The 22440-nt window shown below is 36.2% G+C and overlaps 2 non-coding genes across 2 annotated transcripts; both read right to left on the minus strand.

Moving 5' to 3' along the window:
* Positions 1 to 18062: 18062 nt before the first annotated feature.
* Positions 18063 to 18169, minus strand: LOC126026697 (U6 spliceosomal RNA). Its single transcript, XR_007501920.1, has one exon. It is a non-coding gene; the product is annotated as a U6 spliceosomal RNA (small nuclear RNA).
* Positions 18170 to 21497: 3328 nt separating this feature from the next.
* Positions 21498 to 21661, minus strand: LOC126026823 (U1 spliceosomal RNA). The gene has a single exon (XR_007502037.1). It is a non-coding gene; the product is annotated as a U1 spliceosomal RNA (small nuclear RNA).
* Between the last annotated feature and the right edge of the window lie 779 nt (positions 21662 to 22440).

The raw sequence follows: 22440 nt of genomic DNA on the forward strand, positions 1-22440 counted from the left end.
AGTCTAAAAATGTTTAAAGGAAAACAGAAGAGCAATGGGAAAATAGTTCAGGTCATATGCTATCAACCAGAAAAAGAGAGAGAGAGAGAGAGAGAGAGAGAGAGAGAGAGAGAATGCAATTGTTTTATGTCCTCAGTCTAACAAGCTACTTCTGATTTAAACCCTATTTTTGAGGCATTCACTATAGGCAATTTCACAAATTATACATTTCTATGGGTAGAGCCTTTTAGTTTGCTTCCCTGGTTAGGTAATTGGTTAACTCCTCTGTTTACTTAGTAGCATAAGAAGAAAAAAAAAACATCAAAAAGCAGGTTGCCAGTGCCAAGTGTAAGTTTGGAAGAATATCTCTATAATTCTGTAAGTTTATTCCCCATATTTCACAACACACTTGAGGACGTATAAATAAAAGAAACCATTTCTTCTAAAGCTCTTTAATATTCTAGTTTCCAGACTTATTCTGAACTATAGATCTGTATGTATTCTTTTTGTTCTTTTTTTTTGATAGATGAGAAAGAGAGAGGGGGGAGGGAGGGACGGAGGGAGGGAGGGGGAGAGAGGGAGAAAGGGAATAGGGAGAGAGGGAGAGGGGAAAGCAGAAAGAAAGAAAGAAAGAAAGAAAGAAAGAAAGAAAGAAAGAAAGAAAGAAAGAAAGAAAGAAAGAAAGAAAGAAAGAAAGAAAGAAAGAAAGAAAGAAAGAAAGAAAGAAAAGAAAGAAAGAAAGAAAGAAAGAAGAAAGAAAGAAAGAAGAAGAAAGAAAGAAAAGAAAGAAAGAAAGAAGAAAGAAAGAAAGAAAGAGAAAGAAAGAAAGAAAGAAAGAGAAAGAAAGAAAGAAAGAAAGAAAGAAAGAAAAAGAAAGAAAGAAAGAAAGAAAGAAAGAAAGAAAGAAAGAAAAGAAAGAAAGAAAGAAAGAAAGAAAAAGAAAGAAAGAAAGAAAGAAAGAAAGAAAGAAGAAAGAGAAAGAAAGAAAGAAAAAGAAAGAAAGAAAGAAAGAAAGAAAGAAAGAAAGAAAGAAAGAAAGAAAGAAAGAAGAGGGAGAGAGGGAGAGAAAGGGGAGAGAGGGAAGGAGAAAGGAGAGGAAGAGGGAGGGAGAGAGGGAAAGAAGTGAGAAAGGAGTGAGAGGAAAGTAGAGGGGGAGGGAGAGAGGAGAGGGAGAGTGAAAGAGGGAGAGCAGAGAGGGATAGAGGAAAAGGAGAGAGAAAGGAGGGAGAGGGAGAGGGAGAGGGAGGGGGATAGGGAGAGGGAGAGGAAGAGAGAGTTTCTCAGATCTGTATGTATTCTTAAATATTTTAAACTCCAAAGGTATTTTGTTTGAAGACCGCACCCAGAGGCACTCTGGTCTTACTCCTGACTGTGCAAAGGGATAGTTCACAGAAGATCATATGCATTGCTGAGATTTAAAATGGTCTAATTTTATGATCATATGCAAGAAAAGGACTGAACTACACTACTAGCTCTCTAGTCACAAGGCATTTTAAATGTTCTAGACAAAATATACTTTAATTTTGTTCCCCTGGAACCAGATGTGGGTTTTTTTCAATATTCATTTTTAATTATTTTTATTTTACATTTAACAGCCATTCATTTTCTCTTTTTAATTTTTTACCTGAATTAAATTTGTAAGAAAATTATATTCTAGAACACTTTGACTAATTTTCTCAGCTGTCACTGACAAGTAAATATTTATAAAGAGACCAGCTGGATAATAGGCAGCATTAACTAAAAACAAAAATATTAAATTCTTGACAAAATATAGCTTATGGGCTGTTTTCTTAATTTTCTCAGTAGTTGAAATAACATTACCTTATAACTTTATTTAACCATGGAAGTGTACACTATTGAGGCTCAACATGTGCACATTCTACATAAAGTTTACTACTTAAAGTCTTATTATGTTAACTGATTGCTGTTCCTTCCTGTTGCCTTTTATTGTTTACTCTTTTTCCTTCCTTCTTGTAACTACTGTTTGATCTTAGAATAAAATTTCTGTTTTTGTTGTATTCAGTTCAGTTGTTTCTTTTACCTACTTGGAAAACATGAGTGACATTATAAGGTTTTTGGCTTTCTCCACGTCTTATTTTCATTGGGAATAGTCAATATCCTACATATCTATGCATATCATTATGGCATGGTTTTAGCTTTTACATAGCTGAATAATAAATACTTTTATATGTGTGTGTATCTGTGTATTTCTTCTTTATCCATTTGTGAGTCAGTAGCCACAGATTAATTTATTTCTTGGTTACTTTAATACTGAAATAAATAGGGGAAGACCTGTATCTGAGTTTTGTTTGATGGTCATATCTTTGTTCAGGGGTTATTTCTGGATCTCAGCTCAGGGAGCATTGTAATGGGGGAGTTGGAGGAAGTATATGAGTGTTGAGTAACATGGTTATATATCCAAGAAAAGAAATATAACCTCTGAAAAATCATATAGTAATGAACCTATTTCTTTTGAACAACTATTCTCAGAGGCTTCATGTTCTGACTTGTTTTAATTTGCAGTTTATAATTTATCTACTTAAACACCATAGTTTTAAGATTGTTCATAATCCAGTTTTATTCCATGGATAAATTTGTTCACAATTCGTACAATGTACACCAACCTTCACCTGTACATATTACTTATCACTAATGTCCTCAGTTTCCTTCTCACCCTCCCTGATGCTCTCTTCCCTCCCACACACAATCCCCTGCCTGCTTATAGGGCAGACATTTGTCTCTTTCTCACTCTCTCTTTCCCTCCATTTTTGACACATAGTTTGCACTGATATTAATGAAGGAGTTCAATGCCTATAACTTTATCTCCTTTCAGCACCATGATCTTGTCCAGAGTGATAAGTTCCAACTACCATTTTCATAGAAGAGCCTTGTCTACTTTAACTGGACTCTCTGCTCTTTATGACAGATTTTCTATTATGAACTGGTCCTCTTACTTCTCATCTTTATTTTCTGGATATCACCACAACACTGTCCTTTATTTTTCTTATATCCCATAGGTGAGATGAGTGAGAATATTCTATGTTTATCATTTTCCCTCTCCTTTTGACTCATTTCACTCAGTCTAAGAGTCTCTATGCCCATTCATATATAAGCAAATTTCATGATTTTATTTTCTCTAACAACTGCATAGTATTCCACTATGTAGATATACCACAGTTTCTTTACCTATTCATTGATTGTCAGGTACCTAGGTTGCTTCCAGATTCTGGCTCTTGTAAATAGTGCTACAATGAACATAACACAGAGGGAATTTTTATATTGTATTTTTTGTTCCTTAATTATATCCATAGGAGTGGTATTGCTGGATCATATGAAAGTTCAATTTCCAGTTTTTTGAGGAATCTCCATATTGTTTTCCAGAAAGGCTGGATTAGAAGTTATTCCCATCAGCAGTGAACAAGAATCCCTTTCTCCCTTAATCCACTTCTGCACTGGTTATTCTTGTTCTTATTGTTGTTTTGATTTGTGTCTCTTCAATGATTAGTGATGTGAAGCATTGTTTCATGTGCCTTTTGGCCATCTGTATTTCTTCTTTGAGGAAATGTCTGTTCATTTCTTCTTTGGAACCAGTGCAGTGTTCTGCACCAGCACCAAGAATCTACCAGAGAAGTCCAAAATACTGCCCTGGTACTAATTTGCTCCAGAGTGGTTCATATGACACCTTGATGACTTGAAAACAGTGAACACTAGCTTTCAGGGAGGATTTCCCTGCCTTGCCACCTAAAAATGAAATAAAACCAGAAGACACCTCATGACTCTCTGACTTTGACATAGGATCTGAGCAAAAACCAAGACCACTAAATACAAGCCTGATTGAGACAACCATAAAGGAGGAGAATTTTTCCTGAAACCATGAATAAAAACTTTGGACTTAGTCAACTTAGTGTGCCTGGAGCCTGTAGTTGGTCTTATGGCAGGATGCTTCATGGGTAGGGACACTGTTTTTCAGTAAAAATGTTTTCTTTTTCTCTTTCCCCAATTTTGGTTGTGCATATCCAAAAAAAATGCTACCTTTTTGATCTTTTAGATTGGGTCACCTTCTTTTTCATAAAACTTTGAGACACAAATTATGAATCACTTTTTTTTTTTTGGTTTTTGTTTTTTAGGTCATACCTGGTGGCACTCAGGGGTTAGTCCTGGCTCTGAGTTCAAAAATCGCCTGCCAGGGTGATATGGGGTGTCATATAGGATTTAAACCACCATCAGTCCTGGATTGGCTGCATGCAAGGCAAATGCCCTACTACTGTGCTATCTCTCCAGCCCCATAAATTATTTTTATAACCTCATATTTCTGCATTTTTTTTGTAAAATTAAGTAGGTGGGGAATAAGGGTGAGGATCAGGGGCTATGTGGTCTCCGGTGCATTCGAGTTGATAAAAAAGGACAAAACTAGATATCCAAGCCAAAGTCAACAACAATGGGATTAAGAAACACAAACTTTAACCATCTAAGTATAGAATGCACTCTGAGAACAATGGTGGAGGGAGGTCGACACTGATGGTAGGATTGGCCCTAATTCAACTATGAAATCCGACTATGAAGAATTTTGTAAATCACAAACCTTTCAATAAAGTAAAATTTAATTTAATTTAAGAAACTTTCTTTCACTCTTAAGATTTTTAATTTGCTGTAAGAGCATTATTTTTGCTTTTGACTTTGGAGCTGTCCAAACTTTTCTCTAAAGTTGTGTCATGGAGCATATTACCTGTTTTCTTCTCTTATGTACACATAATTTTTCAGGTTTTAAATGCAAGACTTCAATCTATTTTTATAATGATGCTAGAAAAAAGTATAGTTATATTCCTTTAAAATGACTATTAAGTCTTCCCAACATCATTACTGAAGGAAATTTTTTATTCTTTTATTTTTACCCCCTCCCTCCCTTCATTCTTTATTATAGGTTCTTAGCTCCTTTTAATTCAATCCTATTTTATTAATCTATGTATTTTATATGCTGTCTAAAGTACTATTATTTTGTAGTACAGTTTAAAGTCATGTATCATGATACTTTCAGGAGTTATTGTGTGTGTATATGTGTTTAATATTCAAAGCAAGGATTTAACCCAAGCCCTATTACAACTAAAATACACATGTTCTACCATTGAGCTATATTCCCAGTTGTGGCACTGTTTTTAATTCAGAATGTATTTTAAATATATATTGGTGGATTGTTTATTTGTTGGTTTATTATTTCTAATGGAAATGCACAAAGCAGTGAAAAACATCTTAGTTCACAGCTTTCTTTTGTTTTTGAGTAGCTATGTACCAAAGATATTCATTTATTTTTAATATAATTAAATCTAGTACATCTTTTAATATGTAAAATATAGTAAAACTGTGTGAAAAATAAAACTAGTGGCACTACAGACAATGATCTGGATTGGACAAGCTAGTTTGCCTGGAGCCTAGAGTTGTTCTTATGCCAATAAACTTCAGGGGTAGGGTCTCCTCAAGGCTTTTCCTTCCCATGTCCCCCATATTTTGGTGGGCCTATGCAAACGATAATTGCCACTCTAACACTGTTTTTACAGTGCTCCTTCGACTCTAAACCTTAAAAAAAAACCACTTAAACTAATATGCATGTGCATGAAAATGTAAAAAACTACTATGCCTTCAAGTTTAAGGACTTACATAAATTTTATGGCTTTAGATTGCTTGGTGTACCACTAAGAAATGTTATAATGTACTACAATCTGGGGACTTGAGGGACAAAGTAATTGTACATGGGTTCAGTTTTATTTTTAATATAATTTTTATTTTAATCATAGTGGCCCACAAATTATTGACAATAATATTTTAGATACATATCAATATAAAATCAGGGGAATTCCCATCATTGAATTGTCCTGCCTCCACCTTCGTTCCTGTCCTACCTCGCATATCCTCCTCCCTCACCCCAGGGTCTGCCAGAATAAGTGGTCCCCTCTGTGCCTAGCTAACTACTTAGTGGTCCTACACCTGTTTGGTGTTGGTACCTCCCTTATTTCCTGCTCTAATTGGGAGGCGGGACTAGATAGTTCAAGTTATGTAGTTTTGTTTGAAGAAGAGAAAAGTAATAAACTGGGGTAAAAGTCTAATATGCCGAAAATGGAAGCTCTCATCCTGGGTTTGAGAGACGAAGGGGGAAAAGGAGGTGGAACACCACAACAGTACAAAAAGAAGTGTCAAATAAAATATCCAGTGAACACTCCAACAATAAAGATAAGCACCACATAAAGGCCATGGTCTTGAGATAAAAAATAAAAAAACATGGCAGAGCACATAAAGGAAGAAAAGAAAAGAAGAAAAATATAAATATGAATGGAGACAACAACTTCAGTAAGCACATCAAAACAAATAAATCAGCAAAAACTAGATAAATAAATTAAAAAAATAAAAAATAATGTTTTGTGCTTTTTTGCCCTTTTTTTTTTCTTCCCTCCTGCACAGGCACAGTAAATATTGGGGTCATTTGAAAAGAAATTCCCTTGGCCTAAGAGAAACAGGGTTTCTCCATCCTTGAAGTATATTGTCATGGGATTAACTATAGACTCCTTTCAGGTTCATTTACTCTCCCCTTGGTGCTTTTGTGGTGTAAGGAAGACTTCTGCTCCGTCCTGGGTGATAAAATCAAACCTCTGTATCTAGAGATCTCGGTATCTGCACAGGTCAGGGAGCGGAACTTTTGATGAAGTCTTTCTTTGTGGTTCTAGAACTTCTGTTCCCTCTGTGTCATTTTAATCCGTTTTCTATGGTTGGTGGTCTTGGTCTTTGCGCTGATCCTAGGATGGAGCCTAGGATAGCGTCTTTCGTTGTGTTTCCAGAAGACCTATTCCATTGCAATTGTCTCAGACAGACCTCTGGAACTAGAGATCATTGTTGTTGTGCAAGTCGTAGCTCAAACCCTAGACTAGGGCTTTTCATTGGTCCCAGATTACATACAGTTCGGTCATGGTTCTATCAGCCAGTCATCTGTAAATTGCGATCTTGGCATTTGGACAAACCAAAGGGTGACAAGTCTTCTAATTTTGTCTTATCGTTAGCTGGTAAGGTAGGATAACCTGCTCTTAGGTCAAGTTGTTCCAGATTCCTCGTTGTCAGAATATCATATTAGAGCTGGCACTTATTTTTCTTAATGTTCTTTGACTGTAAGTTCAAAATGAAGGTGTCAGCAGGGGATATTATTCTGATAACTCTGTTTTGGGTGATTGTCCTTTCACTATAACTTTACTTTGTTCTCTTTCTTTTTCTTTTTTTTTTTTTTTTTTTTTTTTGGTTTTTGGGCCACACCCAGCAGTGCTCAGGGGTTACTCCTGGCTGTCTGCTCAGAAACAGCTCCTGGCAGGCACGGGGGACCATATGGGACACCAGGATTTGAACCAACCACCTTTGGTCCTGGATCGGCTGCTTGCAAGGCAAACGCCGCTGTGCTATCTCTCCGGGCCCACCTTGTTCTCTTTCTTTGCATCATTGTTCACATAATTAAAAATAAATAAAATTTTTTTAAAAAATTAAAAAATATATATAGTAATAAAATAATTTAGAAAATTTTCTAAATAAATATTTTTCACTCAAAGTTAAATGATATTTGGTTTACTAATAAGCATACTAATATTTACTAATAATTTACTAATATTGGTTTACTAATAAACTTACTATGTATACCAATTTAATGTTCTCAAATGTCATAATTTTTAAAGTTTTATAAAATTTATTAACTTTAGGGACCAGAGCAGAGGTGCTAGCTGTAAGGCTTCTGCCTTGCCCACACTAGCCTAGGACAGACCGCAGTTCGATCCCCCAGCATCCCATATGGTCCCACAAGCCAGGAGAATTTCTGAGCGCATAGCCAGGAGTAACCCCTGAGCATCACCGGGTGTGGCCCAAAAATAAAAAAAAAACAGTTATGAACTTTACACCCTAAACTTATTTAAAAAGTCCCAAAGATAAAGTCTTTTTTGGCTTTAATCTTAAAAATAGTGATCTGCATTTAATATACCTTAACATTTTACATTATTCTGAGGGGACAGTGGTGGATCAATGATTGGTGTTGCTCTTGCAGATATATGTCTCAAGTTAGATCCCTAGCATTTTACCACCTGTTTATTGTGATCTGGTTAGCAATCTACTTGAGATTTCCCAATCACAACAAATTCTATAATCATCACACATTCAGTCCACCGAAACTAAAAGAGTTATGAGCAGCATAATCACATCTATGAGCATCACAATTAGGTATGTGCATCCACCAGTCATCACATCAGCAGAAAAAGGAATGGAAGGGGGAAACAGATATATTCAATTACATTGTATATTTCAAGATAAAGACATAGTTCAGAAGTAAAAATATTCGTTGGGTTGGAAGTTAGAATATTATATCAACTATGCCATATAATTAGCTTATCTTTGGGGAAATCAATGAATCTTAAATAAATTTCATTTCTTGGACTGCTTAATCATAATTTTTGCCTCATTTCCCCAGTCATAAAGTATTTTCTGAATATATTTTCAAACCACATGGGTGGAGTCACCTATCAAAAATACCTTGAAAAGTTTATAGTTTAAAGAGGAAAGAGAAATTGGAAATGGTAATAGGATGCAGAATAAAAGTCAAGCAATTGTGGGGCTTCTTTGGCCTTTCTAAAAAAATAAACATTGTTTTGAATTACTGTTAAAACCAATCCCTGATACTGGCACTGTTCCTCGAACCCACGCTCGTTCACAAAGTTGCTAACCAGATCACAAAGAACAAGAACAATCAGTGCTGGCAGAATATTCACTGTTGGTGGGATGCCATCTAGTCCAGTTTTTATGAAAAACAATATGGAGATTCCTCAAAAAACTGAAAATTGAGCTCCCATATCCAGCTATACCACTCCTCAGGATATACCATAGGAACATAAAAATACATTACAAAAATTCCTTCCTCACACCTATATTCTTTGCAGCACTCTTTATAACCAAGATGCCATTCAACATATGAGTGACTAAAGAAACTATGGTACATGTACACAATGGAATATTATGCATCCATCAGGAAAGATGAAGTTATAAAATTCTCCTATACTTTAATATACATGGAATCAATTATGCTGAGTAAAATAAGTCAGAGGGAAATAGACACAGAATAATCTCACTCATCTATGGGTTTTAAGAAAAATTAAGGAAGCTGGATTCCCTGCTTGGGACATCAGGCGGGGAAAAGACACGAATCTAAGCCTGCGCAGAGGGGCCCAACTGTGAGTGTGAACTGTAAATATCTGTCTACTGTCCTCTTGTGTGAAACTCTTGGGAGTGGGGCAAAAGAGCTCCAGAAATCTGCTCTCCCTATCCCGGAGGCCATTTCCAGGGCGGGACTTCAGAACATAAAAACTGGCCGGCAGACTGCTGCAGAAGCTGGATTCCCTGCTTGGGACATCAGGCGGGGAAAAGACCCGAATCTAAGCCTGCGCAGAGGGGCCCAACTGTGAGTGTGAACTGTAAATATCTGTCTACTGTCCTCTTGTGTGAAACTCTTGGGAGTGGGGCAAAAGAGGCTCCATCAGAGCACGGCCGCTCCGCTTCGCTACGCGGCCGTGCGCTCCTTCTAAGAAAAGAACACCATTGCAACAATAAGAAAAAATCACAATAAGAACTGTGCTATATCAGAGAAGCAAGCATTTCTCTCTGGACTGTCTTCTCTGTTGCATGCTCGGGCCTAAGATTTGACCCAGTGTGAGGCTTCATCCACGGAGGACTCCCCTCCCTTAGAGGCAAGTCAGCCCATCCAGAAAGGGAGGAGCCAGAGGAGTGTGCTGCCTACATCATATAGACAATGAATACCACCACAACACGTAGAAAAACCCACAATACAAGTGTGACAATGGGGAAACAACGCAGGCCAGCATCAGACATAGAGAATGAAGATGACAATTCTGAGGACCAGATAATGACTGAACAACTAATCAACCTCTCAGATAAGGACTTTAGACTAGCAATATGGAAGGTGCTCAACAGACTCCAAGAAACCATGGATCGAGTTGAACAGAACACTAATAAGAACCAAGAAAATATGAAGGCAGAAATGACAAAACTCCAAACTGAAATAACATGTCAACTAACAGGACTGAAAAAGTCAGTAAACGAAGTGAATGACAAAATGGATAAGCTCTGGGACAGGGTATCAGAAGCTGAGAATAGACTTGGTGCTGTGGAAGATGAGATACATAACAATTCCATACTGCAGGAGAGATTGGACAAAAAACTTAAAGCAAATGAGCAGACAACGGAAAAATTAGTCAAAGAATGGGAACAGATGAAAATAGAAGTCTATGATAAGATCAACAGAAACAACTTAAGAATCATTGGCGTCCCAGAGACCCAGGAAGAAAATTCCCAGGAAGAATCAATGGTCAAGAACATCATTAAAGAGAAACTTCCAGAGCTAAAGAATATAGGTGATCAAATCCTGCATGCTCGAAGAGTACCAACCAAAAGAGACCCCAGAAAAAACCACCCCAAGACACATCCTAGTCACAATGACAAATCCCACAGATAGAGACAGAATTCTGAAAACAGCAAGATCAAAAGGGGAAATTACATTCAAGCAAGCATCCTTGAGATTTACAGCAGACCTGTCACCAGAAACACTCAATGCCAGAAAGCAGTGGTGGGATATTGTGACAAGACTGAATGAAATGAATGCTTCACCCAGAATACTATACCCAGCAAAACTCACTTTCCGGTTTGACGGAAGAATACATGGTTTCACTGACAAAAAGCAGCTCAGAAACTTTACAGACACAAAACCAGTCTTAAGAGAAAAACTGAAAGACCTAATTTAAGACAAGACTAACCAAAAGACACCAAATTTCGATATAAAGATGGCATTAAATCCCAGGACAATTCTTTCTCTCAACGTCAATGGTCTAAATGCACCAGTCAAGAGACACAGAGTGGCTAAATGGATCAAAAAACTCAATCCAACCTTCTGCTGCCTACAAGAAACACACCTGAATAGTCAGAACAAACATAGACTCAAAATAAAAGGCTGGAGAAAAAATCATCCAAGCAAACAACACCCATAAAAAAGCTGGAGTGGCCATACTAATATCAGATAATGCAAACTTTATACTCAGGAAGGTTGTAAGGGACAAAGATGGACATTTTATATTAATCAAGGGGTATATAGAGCAGGAAGAATTCACTCTCCTAAACATATATGCACCGAATGAGGGGCCAGCAAAATATTTAATACAACTGTTGACAAATCTGAAAAATAATATCAATAACAACACAATAATTGTGGGGGGACCTTAACACGGCTTTGTCAACACTGGATAGGTCAACCAGACTGAAACCCAACAAGAATATACTAGACCTGAGGAGAGAAATGGAAGAAAGAGGCCTAGTGGATATATATAGGACACTCCACCCCCAGAAACCTGGATACACATTCTTCTCCAATGTACATGGGACATTCTCCAGGATAGACTACATGCTGGCACATAAAACATATCTCCATAATATCAAGAGGATAGAAATTTTGCAGACTACCTTTGCTGACCACAAGGCTCTGAAATTATTTGTGAATTCCAAAGGGACTCAGAAGAAAAACTTTAACACCTGGAAGTTAAACAGCCTCATACTCAATAACCAGTGGGTCCGAGATGAAATCAAGGAGGAAATCAAAAGGTTCCTGGAAACAAATGACAATAAAGACACAAACTATCAGAACTTATGGGACACAGCAAAAGCAGTACTGAGAGGAAAATTTATAGCTTTGCAAGCACACATCAGGAAGGAAGAAGGAGCTTACCTGAGTAGCTTAATGACACAGCTAATAGAACTAGAAAGTGCTCAACAAAAGGACCCAAAAATAGGAAGACAGAAGGAAATAACAAAGCTGAGAGCAGAAATCAATGAAGTGGAAACCCAAAAAACAATCCGAAAGATCAACGAAAGCAGAAGTTGGTTCTTTGAAAAAATAAACAAGATTGATAGACCACTGGCAAACCTAACAAAGAAAGAGAGAGAGAGAAACTTGATAACTCGTATAAGGAATGAAAAAGGAGAGATCACTACTGATATGACAGAGATTCAAAGGGTAATCAGAAACTACTTTGAGAAACTCTACGCCACTAAAAATGAGAACCTGGAAGAAATGGATAAATTCTTGGACTCTTATAATCTTCCACGGTTGAAGGAAGAGGATGTAGCATATCTAAACACCCCCATCACCATTGATGAAATCAAAACGGTAATCAAAGGTCTGCCGAAAAACAAAAGCCCAGGCCCAGATGGATTCACTAATGAATTCTTTCAAACTTTCCAAGAGGAACTACTACCAATCCTGGCAAGACTCTTTCATGAAATTGAACAAACGGAAACACTTCCAAATAGCTTTTATGAAGCCAACATCACCTTGATACCTAAACCAGACAGAGATGCTACAAAAAAAGAAAATTACAGACCAATATCGCTGATGAATGCCGATGCAAAGATCTTCAACAAAATCCTGGCAAATAGGATTCAATGCCTCATTAAGAAGATCATCCACTACGATCAAGTAGGTTTCATCCCAGGAATGCAAGGCTGGTTTAACATCCGTAAATCCATCAACATCATACACAACATCAATAACAAAAAAAATAAAAACCACATGATCATATCAATAGATGCAGAGGAAGCATTTGATAAGGTCCAACACCCATTCTTGATCAAAACTCTCAGCAAGATGGGAATGGAAGGAACCTTTCTCAATCTAGTTGAAGCCATCTACCACAAGCCAATGGCAAATATTATCCTCAACGGAGAAAAACTAAAAGCCTTCCCTCTAAATTCTGGTACAAGACAAGGCTGTCCTCTCTCACCACTCCTATTCAACATAGCACTGGAAGTACTTGCTATAGCGATTAGGCAAGAAAAAGAAATCAAGGGAATTCAGATAGGAAAGGAAGAAGTCAAGCTCTCACTGTTTGCAGATGACATGATACTCTACTTAGAAAACCCTAAAGACTCCACCAAAAAGCTTCTAGAAACAATAGACTCATATAGCAAGGTGGCAGGCTACAAAATTAACACACAAAAATCAATGGCCTTTCTATACACCAATAGCAATAAGGAAGAAATGGACATTAAGAAAACAATCCCATTCACAATAGTGCCACACAAACTCAAATATCTTGGAATCAACTTGACTAAAAATGTGAAGGACCTATACAAAGAAAACTATAAAACTCTGCTCCAAGAAATAAGAGAGGACACGCGGAAATGGAAACGCATACCCTGCTCGTGGATTGGCAGGATTAACATCATCAAAATGGCAATACTCCCCAAGGCATTATACAGATTTAATGCTATCCCTCTAAAGATACCCATGACATTCTTCAAAGAAGTGGATCAGGCACTTTTGAAATTCATTTGGAACAATAAACACCCTCTAATAGCTAAAGCAATCATTGGGAAAAAGAATATGGGAGGAATTACTTTCCCCAACTTTAAACTGTACTACAAAGCAATAGTTATCAAAACAGCATGGTATTGGAATAAGGACAGGCCCTCAGACCAGTGGAATAGACTTGAATACTCAGAAAATGTTTCCCAGACATACAACCACCTAATTTTCGATAAAGGAGCAGGAAACCCTAAATGGAGCAGGGAAAGCCTCTTCAACAAGTGGTGTTGGCACAATTGGATAGCCGCTTGCAAAAAATTGAACGTAGACCCCCAGCTATCATCATGCACGAAGGTAAAATCTAAATGGATTAAAGACCTCGATATCAGCCCCAAAACCATAAGATATATAGAACAGCACATAGGCAAGACACTCCAGGACATTACAGGCATCTTCAAGGAGGAAACTGCACTCTCCAAGCAAGTGAAAGCAGAGATTAACAGATGGGAATATATTAAGCTGAGAAGTTTCTGCACCTCAAAGGAAATAGTGCCCAGGATACAAGAGCCACCCACTGAGTGGGAGAAACTATTCACCCAATACCCATCAGATAAGGGGCTAATCTCCAAAATATACAAGGCACTGACAGAACTTTACAAGAAAAAAACATCTAATCCCATCAAAAAATGGGGAGAAGAAATGAACAGACACTTTGACAAAGAAGAAATACAAATGGCCAAAAGACACATGAAAAAATGTTCCACATCACTAATCATCAGGGAGATGCAAATCAAAACAACGATGAGATACCACCTCACACCACAGAGAATGGCACACATCACAAAGAATGAGAACAAACAGTGTTGGCGGGGATGTGGAGAGAAAGAAACTCTTATCCACTGCTGGTGGGAATGCCGTCTAGTTCAACCTTTATGGAAAGCGATATGGAGATTCCTTCAAAAACTGGAAATCGAGCTCCCATATGATCCAGCTATACCACTCCTAGGAATATACCCTAGGAACACAAAAATACAGTACAAAAACCCCTTCCTTACACCTATATTCATTGCAGCACTATTTACCATAGCAAGACTCTGGAAACAACCAAGATGCCCTTCAACAGATGAATGGCTAAAGAAACTGTGGTACATATACACAATGGAATATTATGCAGCTGTCAGGAGAGATGAAGTCATGAAATTTTCCTATACATGGATGTATACGGAATCTATTATGCTGAGTGAAATAAGTCAGAGAGAGAGAGAAAAACGCAGAATGGTCTCACTCATCTATGGGTTTTAAGAGAAATGAAAGACATTCTTGCAATAATAATTTCCAGACACAAAAGTGAAAAGAGCTGGATGTTCCAGCTCACCATAGGAAGCTCACCACAAAGAGTGATGAGTTTAGTTAGAGAAATAACTACATTTTGAATTTTCCTTATAATGAGAATGTATGAGGGAAATGGAGAGCCTGTTTAGAGTACAGGCGGGGGTTGGGTGGGTAGGAGGGAGACTTGGACATTGGTGATGGGAATGTTGCACTGGTGATGGGTGGTGTTCTTTACATGACTGAAACCCAAAAACAATCATGTATGTAATCAAGGTGTTTAAATAAAAAAATTAAAAAAAAAAGAATATTAAAAAAAAAATTCTGCAACCAAAAAAAAAAAAAAAAAGAAAAATTAAGGACATTATTGTAATAAAGCCCTCTTCATTTCTAATTCAGGTTATTAAGTTTCTCTCTCTCTCTGTTTCTTTGTCAGTTTTGCTAGTGTTTTACCAATCTTGTTTACTTTTTTCAAAGAACCAACTTGCTTTCATTGATTGTTCGGATTGTCTTATTAATTTCCACTTCATTGATTTTAGCTCTAAACTTTATTATTTCCTTCTGCCTACCTATTTTTGGTTTTTTTTTTTTTTTTTTTTTTTTTTTTTTTTTTTTGGTTTTTGGGCCACACCCGGTAACGCTCAGGGGTTACTCCTGGCTATGTGCTCAGAAGTTTGCTCCTGGCTTGGGGGACCATATGGGACACCGGGGGATCGAACCGCGGTCCGTCCAAGGTTAGCGCAGGCAAGGCAGGCACCTTACCTTTAGCGCCACCGCCCGGCCCCCCTATTTTTGGTTTTTGTAGTTCATTTTCTAACTTTAAACGCTGTGTCGTTAAGTTTTTTATATAGACCCCTTCTTCCTTTCTGATGTGTGCTTGCAAATCTAAAAATTTTTTTTCTCTCTTTGTTTGTCCCACAAATTCTGATAATTTGTGTCTTCATTGTCATTTCTACTTTATCTCCATGATCCATCTTTATCCTCTCACTATATCTCTGTGTGCCTGTCTGTCTGTCTGTCTGTCTGTTAGTCTCTAACTCTTTCTGTTACTTAAGGTTTCTTTTATAACTTGGTATATTCTTCTGTATACTTTCCTACTTACATCTAGCTATAAAATTAATGCACATTCTTGAGAAATTCTGTTACTATTTGACAATAAGATTTTACTGTGTCTTCCAAGAAAAATTCAAGATCCTTTTCAGAAGTAATGAATTTTATCTATTTAAGGTATTTTGAGTATTCTTAGTGGAAGAGTAGAAGAGGAAAAGATTCATCCATTTAACAATAAGCAATTGTATTTTATAAACAACAGTGACATCTCGTGGTTATATTGTAGAATAGCTAGCTTAGTAGGATTGATGCATAGACTGATATATAAGGCATTTTTTAAGTAGAATGTCACTGAGTAATTAATAATTTCTTATAGTTTAGTATTAATATTCCTGTGTACTGTTTTCTAAATGCCTTCCTCACCTAGTATGGCCCAATGGCCCACTAACTGCTGTTAAGAGGTTTTCATACATGCTCCTTGCAGACCACAACTTCCCTTTTCTATATCTCCAGTAGCTTTGTGGCTATCATGTGATGTTTTAAAAAGCCTCAAATTCCTATGAATATCAAAGTTATGTGCATCAATATTTATTCTGTAGATAAAAAATGTAAGAAACATAACATGATAAATATGATGGCAGAGTAGAAACTCATGCCAGAGCCAAACAGGAGAAAGTATGGAAAGGAAGAAAACTTGCAGTTTTGAGGAATATTAACTGGCATGTGATTACATGTTAGTTCTTCCTGTTAAAGTCACATACTAATCATGATAAAGTAATATTCCTGGGATAAACTTCCTCATCCCAAATAACAAGATAATATACTTTATATACTTTGGGGAGAATTAAATTTAATCATGTACAATAAAATTCTGTCCTACTCACAATCAGAACAATTGTCACCCCTTGATCTGTGCAAAAGCCAAGATCGCTAACTACAGATGACTGGTCGTTACAACCACGACTGGACAGTAAGCATCCTGGGACCAATAACAAAGCTCTAGCCGACGTTTTGGTCTACGATCTATGCAACAAACAAGATCTCTAATGCCAGAGATCTGACTGAGACTATAGCAACTGAACTGGTCTTCTGGAAACATAACGTAAGACTATATCCGTGGCTCCATCCTAGGAGCAGTGCAATGACTGTGACCATCAACTACAGAAGACGGATTAAAACGACACTGAAGGAACAGAACTCCTAGAACCACAACGAAAGGCTTCTTCATAAGCTCCACTCCTTGACCTGTGCAGCTACTAAAATCTCTAGATACAGAGGTCTGATTTTATCATCCACGACGAAGCAGAAGTCTTCCATTCACCACAAAAGCACCAAGGGGAGAGTAAATAAACAGACGAGTCTATAGTCAATCCCATGACACTATTCTTCAAGGGTGGAGAGACCCTGTATCTCCTAGGCCAAGGGAATTCCCTCTCTAATGCCCCCAATTTTTACTATGCCTATGCAGGGAAAAAAAAATGGGGTGGGTACAAAATAGTTTTTTTTTTATCTATTTATTTATTTTTTATTTTTATCTTTTTTGAGTTCTTGTTTTGGTGTGGATATTGAAGTTGATGTCCCCAATCTTATTTTATCTTTCTCTTTCTTTTTGCGCTCTGGCATGGTTTTATTTCAGGACCGAGACTATTAAGTGGTGCTTGCCTTTAGTGCTGTAGTGCTCACTGGATATTTTAATCGATATTTCTTTTTGTTTTGTTCTGGTATTTCAATTCCTTTTTTCCTGTCCTCACTCAAACTGAGGTTGAGAGCGTCTAAGGACTAGACCCATTTTCGGCTTATTTGATTTTCACCCCACTTTATTTCTTTTTCTTTCTTCAAACAAAATCACATAACTTGAACTATCTAGTTCCGCCTCTCAAACATAGGGGGAAATAAGGGAGGGTACCAGGATCAACCAGATATATGATCACTAAGTAGTAAGCTAGACACAGAGAAGACCACTTATTTTAGCAGCCCAATGGGGTGAGGGTAGGGGATTTGGGATGCAGGATGGGAACAGGGGTAGAGGGAGGGCAAATTTGGTGATGGGAATTCCCCTGATTTAATGTTAATATGTACCTAAAATACAATATGGTCAAAATAAAAATTATAAAAAAATAAAAAATATATAAAGTACTTGCAAATAAAAAATTCTGTCCTATGGTAGGTACATATTTTAATACTATTATTAATGATATCTATTCATCTATAACATATAATAAATAACTATTATTACTATTTTTGTACTTTACTAATAATAATGTCCTTGTGTTTTCAATTTGATATTTAAATAGCCAAAACCCTGGTTTCCTTTTTTTTGAAATCAAGTAAAAATATGGAATGCTTCACGAATTTGCATGTCTTCGTTGCGAAGGGGCCATGCTAATCTTCTCTGTATTGTTCCAATTTTAGTATATGTGCTGCCGAAGCAAGCACAACCCTGGTTTCTTAATTTCAGATTGTAAGAAACTATCTTTACTCCTTAATAATAATAACTCATCTCTCCTGATTTCACATGCTTAAATATTGCAAAAACTACTTTCAAATATTTGAAAATGAAATATGAATTATCTATTGTAAAAAAATTTGCATTGTAGTAAATGGTAAGAAATGGTGCAGACTGATATTTGGAAAATAGATTCTTCAACTTGAATTACAGATTGAGATAATAACCTAGACTTGTGGCTAAAGAAACAGGGTTCTTATTAGAAGTAAATTTGTAAACAATTTATCACTGTACTGTAAAGTACTGGCTTGTGTGGCCCTCTTGTGGGAAGAATATGAATCACAATGGCCCTTTTTAATGCGTTTTTATTAAAAACATCACCTGAATATATACACACAGAACGATAGTTGCTGAAAGACTGAAAGGAAGACATTTAAAGCAACATAATAATAGTGGGATATTTCAACACCACCCTGTCACAGTTGATACGGCAACTAGACTAAAATCCAAAAAGAATATACTGCTCTGAAAAAAGAAATGGAAGAGAGTGTCTTAGTATATTTAAAAGATATATATATATATATCTTTTAAGAAAAAAAAAGAATGCGTATCCGGTTTTCTGGGAATGGAAAGCCATATATATGTGGCTTTCCATTCCCAGAAAACCGGATACGCATTCTTTTTTTTTCTTTTTACCCCACACATTTTTTTCTAATGCACATGGATTATTCTCCAAGATAGACCACCTGCTGTCTCATAAAACATACCTCTGTAAAAATCAGGATGACAGAATTTGTACAAACTACCTTCTCTGATAATGATGCACTGAAATTAGAAGTGAATTACAGACACAGAGAAAAAACTGTTCACTACTGAACAGCCAGTAGGTCAGAGACAAATCAAAATATTTTTGGAAACAATTGAGAAGACATGAATTATCAGAATTTTGTGGGGCAGAGCTGAAGTGATACTGAGGAAAAGTTATAGCTTTACAAGCACTTATCTGGAAGGAAGAAGGGGTCTACATAAATAACTTAATGGAACCACTTATAAAGTTGTAAAATAATCAACAAAATTAAGAGGCAGACGGAAGGAAATAATAAAGCTTAGAGCAGAAATTAATAAATTGGAAATCCAAAAAGCAATCTAAAAGATCAATGAGAGCTAGAGTTCATTATTGGAAAAATCAACAAGATAAATAAACCACGAGCAAAAGTCACAAGGAAAGGGAGAGAGAGGAATTTAATAAACCAAATTATAAATGAAAAGGGGGGAGACCACTATGGATACACAGATATTCAAAGGACAATCAGGTAATTTGAGAAACTTTATGCCACACAACAAAAGAACCTGGAATAAATGGATAAATTCTTGATTCCAATAACTTTCCAATTTTGATACAAGATAGTCTGGCATATCTTTACAGACCTGTCACTATTGAGAAAATTAAAATGATAATCAAAAGACTCCCCCTCTCAAAAAAAAGAAGAAGAAGAAGAAGAAGAAGAAGAAGAAGAAGAAGAAGAAGAAGAAGAAGAAGAAGAAGAAGAAGAAGAAGAAGAAGAAGAAGAAGAAGAAGAAGAAGAAGAAGAAGAAGAAGAAGAAGAAACCCAGGCCTGGATGAATACACTATTAAGTTCTTTTAAATATCTGAAGGAAACCTAAGGCCAATCCTTTTCAGTATCTTTCAGGAAACTGAAGAAACAGAAACATCCCCAACTAGTTTTTAAAAAGCTTATATTACACTAATACCGAAAGTAGACAGAGATTACACAAAAAAGAGAACTACAGACTAAAGTCCCTGATGAAATATCCTCAACATAATTTTACCAAATAGGATCCAATGTCTCATTAAGATCATACACCATGACCAAATAGGATTCATTTCAGAGATGCAAGGATGGTATGACATATACAAGCAAATAATGTAATACATGATATTAGCAAAAGAAAAAGAAAAAACATATGATCATATCAATAGATGAAGAGAAAGCATTTGATAATGTTCAACACCCTTTTATGATAGAAACTCTCAACAAGATGTGAATGGAAGGAACTTTTCTCAATATAGTCAGGCCATTTACAAGCCCATGATAGACATTATTGTCAATGGGGAAAAACTAATAGTCTTTTCTGTAAAATCTGGCATAAGACAAGGCTGCCTCACTTGATAAACCTATTCAACATCATACTGAATTACTTGCCATAAGAATCAGGCAAGAAAAAAGATATCAACGGCATTCAGATAGAAAAGGAAAGAGCCAAGTTCTCACTGTTTGCAGATGACATACTGTATAAAATCCTAAAGACTCTACCAAAAAGCTTCTAGAAATAAATATAGTATAGCAAAATGGCAGGTTACAAAATTAACATGTAAAAATAAATGAATTTCTTATATGCAATTAATGATAGAGAAGAAATAGACATTAAAAAATGATCCCATTTACAATATTACTACAGAAACTCAAATACATTGGATTCAACTAAACTAGAGAGGTAAAGGACCTATACAAAGAAATAGACATTAAAAATAATCCCATTTATAATAATACTACAAAAACTCAAATACATTGGATTTAACAAAACTAAAGAGGTGAAGGTCCGTAACAAATAAAACTACAAAACACTGCTTCAAGAAGTAAAAGAGGACACAGGAAATGGAGACACATACCCTATTCATGGATTGGGAGGATTAACATTTTCAGTGATATATTCTAAATTCCATTGAACTTTTTTTTTAAGTACCTAAAATTCCAACTCTACAGTTGGAACAAAAGTTAGATAGATTCTTTTCTTAAAGAAGAGAGGTGATGATCACAATTTTAATTTTGTTTGCTTGCTTGTTTGTGTCTTTGTTTGAGACACCTGCCAGTTCTTAGTAACTTCTGGCAGTCCTAGTGGATCAATGTTGGAACATGCAAACCATACAGATGAGCAGTATTTATTTGTTGACAAGAAAATCATAATAAAGGTTTGCTCCACTAAAGAAGATATCTGACTCAAGAGTAAAGATAGCAATGTCACTATGTACTTCAAATATTACTGTGAAAGATTTGTAATTCACTTTGGTCACAACAAAAAATATTTTTAAAAAAAGAGTAGAGATAGTAGATTCAAAGAGACTGTAAAACTTACATGAAAGACCACAAATGTAGTCATTAACCTATTTCTGTAGTCATCTCTTGTAAATAATCTTAATAAATCTTAAACAAAAGCAGAAGTCAAGAATCATGAAGATTGAAATAATTTGTATTAATCAGGGTTTCTGAACATGTTTAGTTGAACAAAATATATAAACTTACTGTTTTTTTTTTTAATCAGGGGAGAGCGCAAACACAGTCTCCCACTACCACAAATTATGCAATCGAGTTTCCCACATTTGGGGAAATTCCAGGGGTCAGCACATCTGGAGTGCAATGGATAAGCTTCGCCCTGGGGAAACTACCTTCATGATTATAGTATCTCCCCTGCCAGGTAAGTATAAAACTTATTGTTTATATAAATGGCTTTTACTCCTTAAGAAATAATGCAACTTAGCACATGACCTCAGAAAGTGGTCAGTATATAAGTAGCTACTTGTCCAAGTGTGCTACGAATACAATTAATGTATGAATTTGTGAATGTGTCCTGGTTTATAGCAACTGCACAGCACCTTCCCTTGGATAAGTGATTTGTTTTCTAAGTTATTTTGATGCCTTGTTGACCCAGACTCCTGATTGATGCTTCCAGATTTAGCTAATGTCTAAAGTTAGCAAAAACATTTATCCTGGAATGTTCCTTCCATATATGAAAGAGCTAATCCTGAAATTTAGAAAGAACTTCAACAGCATGCAGGTCAAGCCCTAAGCTCATGATTGAGCAACCCCAACTTCAGTCAACTAGAGACAGCCTTATCCTCCAAAATTTAGTGAAATTATTATTTTAAGCCTGTTTGTCGTGTTTGACTTACTTTTCCTGTGGAATCCTAATAAAAGCCCTAATGAATTGATTTTCCTGCTTCCTGACCAATCCTGGTACTTCCTTTAACATCCCCATGTGGAGTGGCATGTCTGTGCTTCTAGAAATTTAAAAATGTAAACTTCTTTCATGATAGTAATTTCCATATGATATGTCTGGCTAGACCTAATTACAATAAATCCTAGGTGCATTTTACAACACCCCAATCCTATTAACGATTTAATAAAAGTGGTTTCTTTTAGTAGATATACTTTTAATCTAATTTTCAATAATATTCAGAGGTTCTCTTAAAATACATCTTTCT

Source organism: Suncus etruscus, chromosome 13 (genome assembly GCF_024139225.1).
Source record: "Suncus etruscus isolate mSunEtr1 chromosome 13, mSunEtr1.pri.cur, whole genome shotgun sequence".
Lineage (NCBI taxonomy): Eukaryota > Metazoa > Chordata > Mammalia > Eulipotyphla > Soricidae > Suncus > Suncus etruscus.